Consider the following 5,429-nt stretch of genomic DNA (forward strand, 5'->3'; position numbering starts at 1 on the left):
CTTATAAGAAAAATTTGATTGCTATTTTATATAACTAAACAAATATGAGCGTATGTACAGTGTATAAGTAAATCAAGAGTATTTTCTGGAAAAAAAAAACAAGGTATAAAACTTATATGGGTACTGTATATAAAAATATTGACATTCATATTGCAAAGTGACCAGCAAAATTAGATCAGCACAGGGGAGAGAGGACCCTCAGTGGTGACAAGGAAAATTTAATGACCTTTGGACAATGTACACAGAAGTCCTGATATCTTAAACCTATATAATATCATTCAGAAGAGGCAAATAAAAATGTAAAGAAATGATTACATGTTTATGTAATCCTCCCACTGCTTTCTATAATTTTCATACTTTGAATACAGCTAAGTGCATTACATGAGTTATATGTATAATTATTTTTTTTTGCATATTACATTAAAACATTACTAAAATCCTACCAAAATGTTACCCATGTGAAGATAGGGGACATTTAAAGTTGGACCTATGCAATTTCTGAACTGCAAATTTGCACACTAAATACATACATCCATAACCAGATCTTTGCCCGTCGATGACGCATGATTGCTGATTGCTCCCTCCGTCGTGCGCATGCGCAGTGCACACCATCGACCCACTTGCGAGCGGACAGCCGCTCGCGAGTGGGTCTGAATGAGGCCCATGGTAAGCTGCCAGGCCACTTCACGGCTCTGTTTTTCTGTTTAGTATGACCCCTCCCTTTCATGTACCTGAAGAGTATTGCCAAATTGATTTGAGCAGCTTCCATTTTATGTTTGCCATTCCAGGTACCCTGTTAACCACAAGCAAGGGCCGTGGGATGGCGGTGGTGCCATCCACAGATCCCTGCGATTCGTGCGGTGGCACCGGTCACACACCCCTGGTGGTGGTGTTGAATTTAATTACATTTTATACAGAATATAATAATTTTGTATTAATTAATAACTATATCAGTGTATTTGATACTTCCTCACAGTATTACACTGTGTATAAATAAGGAAATGCAAATTCAGCATATACCACTTACACTATGAAACTGTATATCTATTCAGTAAGTATACTCAGAGCCGGCCCTAGGCATAGGCATTATAAGCAAATGCCTAGGGGCGACTGTAATGCCCTTGGGGCATTCTAGGGCTCTGCCGCTGCCCCTCCCCCCATCTGCTGCTGCTCCCACCTACAGCGCTGTCAACTCCGCCAGCGCTGCTACCCTCCAGGCGCACACACACCCCTGATGGACCAAATTAGTTTTTTTCATAGATGGAGACAGACTGGTCTCCATCTCTGCACTGGCCGGAAGCGCACCAGAGCTGTCGCGGCTCCACAGACAGTGGCAGTGCGGCTCTACTCTCTCGTCCTGAACTGCTGCCTGCCTCTTATTGGTTCCACGCCGGCAACATGATCCTGCCTCCTCCAGCGGCTCAGACCGCCCACCTGAGCTACCATACCGAATACTTACCTTAAGGTCCTGCGCTCTGCCTCTGCTGTCTCCAGTGGTCACTGCAGTGCTGCCTCCCTCTGGCTCTTCTCCTGTGGCTGGGGCTGTTAAAGTGCTGGGAGTCCGGGATCTCCTGCTAACCACCGTTTTAATCACATGGCTCCTCCTCCGGGTCCTCTGTCTGCCGAAGTCGGGCTGACCCTGGGGTGTGAGTCCTCTCTTTGATATCTATTGTGAACTTGGCCCTCTACACTTCTCCACTGACCACCTCACCCACGCTCCCCTTATCAGGTACCTTCACACTGACTCCCTGGACCTCTCCCTATAACAGTAAAATATGTCTGTTCAGCTCTGGACAAATTGTACTCTGGGCCTGATTCAGAGCCGCTCGTAAGCGGCCACTCGTTCGCTGTGAGCGATGTTCGCACAACTGTGCATGCGTATGGGTCGTAATGCACATGCGTAAACCAGTCATTGCGGTCGGAAATCGAGCGCTCGCAAAACAGCGAGGGGCTGCTAATTTGGTTGACGGAATGTACCGTTTGTGGGTGGTAACAGGGGAAGGTGCTTGAAAATGGGGGGGTGGAGATCCGAACATAGGCGTGCCTAACGGTAAAAAGGGTGTTTAATGGGAGTGCTTAATTAGTAAAGGAGCGTCATTGACCATGTCACTTGGTTGTCTTTTAGCCTGAACTGCTCGCAGTGATAGCGGTCAGAAAAACCTACCACAAGCACTGCGAGCAGTTCAGATGCCTTTCGATGTACCCGATTAATCAAATAAATACCGGAGATGACGTGTGATGCGAACGGCAAAGGGGCATCTTTACAAAATAGCGAGCGCATTTTTCGTTCGCTCGCTCAGACATAGAGGCGTCAACAAACCGCAATGAGCGAGCGCTCAATTTAAATAGCCGGTCCCTTTTTTGGAACGACCGTCCGCAAATAGCATCCGGCTCTGAATCAGGCCCTCTGTGTGTATGTATGCTGTATATGTGTGTATCTATCTATCCTGTGTGTGTGTGTATGCTGTGTGTATGTATGCTGTACATATGTGTATCTATCCTGTGTGTATATATGCTGTGTGTATATTTGTATGTTTGCTGTTTGTAAGTATGTATATATGTATGCTGTGTGTAAGTAATCTTGTGTGTGTGTATGTATGTATGCATGCCGTGTGTAAGTGCTTATGCGAGTATACAAGTGTGCTTTTGTGTGTGGGTGTGTCTATGTGTGTATGCTATGCATAAGCATGCTTATAAAGTATGTGTGTATGCATATATGTGAATGTTTATATACATAGAATATATATATATATATTATATATATACATTACACACACATATATGTGTGTGTATGGAAATCCCTACTTAAAAATCCTGCGTTTGCCACTACAACTCCCTCTCTCCCAGCGATCTGCCATGATCGGAGCTCTCCGATCGGGCAGCACAGTGGATGGCCAGGCCGGTCATGTTACTGTGACCGTGATCCGCATCCACCCATAACCAGAGTGAGCTTCTGCACAGAAGCTCATTCTGTCTACAGAAGGAGATAAGATGGCCACGGGAGGACATGCTGCGCATGCCCTGCCGCTGACATTTCTCCCATGGGCCTTTGCGTAGCAGAGCCGTGAGTAACAACTCACGGCTCCGCCTCAATCTTAGACACCCAGGCCCAGCCATCGTGAAGAAGAGGCAAGGCAAGTAACAACAGCATCATTAAATTTAGCTGTGCTGCACCAGCATAATTTAAAACAAAGCAGGCAGCCAGGCAAGTGCTGCATCTGACTATGAGAGGAGAGGGGGGTGGTGTCATCTGTGTGTATGTGTATATATATATATATGTGTGTGTGTGTGTGTATAAATATATATATGTGTATATATATGGATATACAGTCAGGTGCATAAATATTGGGACATTGACAGAATTTTCATATTTTGGCCTCTATTCACCACCACAATGGCTTTGAAATGAAACAAACAAGATGTGCTTTAACTGCAGACTTTCAGATTTAATTTGAGGGTAATTACATCCAAATCAGGTGAACGGTGTAGGAATTACAACGGTTTCTATATGTGCCTCACACTTTTTAAGGGGCCAAAAGTAATGGGACAAACTAAACAATCCTAAATCTAACTTTCACTTTTTAATACTTTGTTGCAAATCCTTTGCAGGCAATTACAGCCTGAAGTCTGGAACGCATAGACATCACCAGACGCTGAGTTTCATTCCTGGTGATGCTCTGCCAGGCCTCTACTGCAAATGTCTTCAGTTCCTGCTTGTTCTTGCGGAATTTTCCCTTCAGTTTCGTCTTCATCAAGTGAAATGCATGCTCAATCGAATTCAGGTCAGGGGATTGACTTGGCTATTGCATAACATTCCACTTTTTAGCCTTAAAAAACTCTTTGGTTGCTTTTGCAGTATGCTTCGTGTCATTGTCCATCTGCACTGTGAAGCACCGTCCAATGAGATCTGAAGCATTTGACTGAATATGAGCATATAATATTGCCCGAAACACTTCAGAATTCATTCTGCTGTTTTTGTCAGCAGTCACATCATCAATAAATACAAGGGAACCAGTTCTATTGGCAGCCATACATGCCATGACACTACCACCACCATGCTTCACTGATGAGGTGGTATGTTTTGGATCATGAGCAGTTCCTTTCCTTCTCCATACTCTTCTCTTCCCATCACTCTGGTACAAGTTGATCTTTGTCTCATCTGTCCATAGGATGTTGTTCCAGAACTGTAACGGCTTTTTTAGATGTTGTTTGGCAAACTCTAATCTGGTCTTCCTGTTTTTGAGGCTCACCAATGGTTTACAACTTGTGGTGAACCCTCTATATTGACTCTTGTGAAGTCTTCTCTTGATTGTTGACTTTGACACATATACACTTACCTCCTGGAGAGTGTTCTTGATTTGGCCAACTGTTCTGAAATAGTTCTTCTGTCATCCACCACAGTTGTTTTCCGTGGTCTTCCGGGTCTTTTGGTGTTGCTGAGCTCTCCGGTGCATTCTTTCATTTTAAGAATGTTCCAAACAGTTGATTTGGCCACACCTAATGTTTTTGCTATCTCTCTGATGGGTTTGTTTTGATTTTCAGCCTAATGATGGCTTGCTTCACTGATAGTGACAGCTCTTTGGATCTCATATTGAGAGTCGACAGCAACTGATTCCAAATGCAAATGTCACACCTAGAATCAACTCCAGACCTTTTACCTGCTTAATTGATAATGAAATAATGAGGGAATAGCCCACACCTGTCCATGAAATAGCTTTTGAGCTGATAGCTCCATTACTTACCAGTTGATAGTCCCATTACCAGTAACGTGGGAGGCACATATAGAAACCGTTGTAATTCCTACACCGTTCACCTGATTTGGATGTAATTACCCTCAAATTAAATCTGAAAGTCTGCAGTTAAAGCACATCTTGTTTGTTTCATTTCAAAGCCATTGTGGTGGTGAATAGAGGCCAAAATCTGTCAATGTCCCAATAGTTATGCACCTGACTGTGTATATAGATATATATGTATATATTTATATAAATATACAGTTATAAACCAATGTGTTATTTTTGACGTCCGCGTATAAACAATAGGGGACACCTGTCAAAATTTTGCCTAGGGCACCAAATTGGCTAGGACTGGCTCTGACTATACCCACTTGTATGTCTGACATATGTCTTGCACAAATACACGTGTATTGAGCTAAATGCATTTTGAGATGCTTCGGATGCAACATATACATGTATGTATGCTTTTTTGTGTTTGTTATGTACAGTATGTCTGTGCGTAAAACATCCAATTCTAGCCGAGGCCCAAAATCCCAATGATAAATGTATATGTTTAGAAAGAGTAAGGTTGCACATCAACAATCTGCATTAAGATGCACTCTCATTGAAATCATTGAAAAAAAAAAGGCATCATTGAATTGCTGGGAATTTGGACATGTACAGTATGAACTGTGGATAGGAATAGATGATTTGTTG

Source organism: Taudactylus pleione, unplaced genomic scaffold, assembly GCF_031769625.1.
Source record: "Taudactylus pleione unplaced genomic scaffold, aTauple2 ptg000037l, whole genome shotgun sequence".
Lineage (NCBI taxonomy): Eukaryota > Metazoa > Chordata > Amphibia > Anura > Myobatrachidae > Taudactylus > Taudactylus pleione.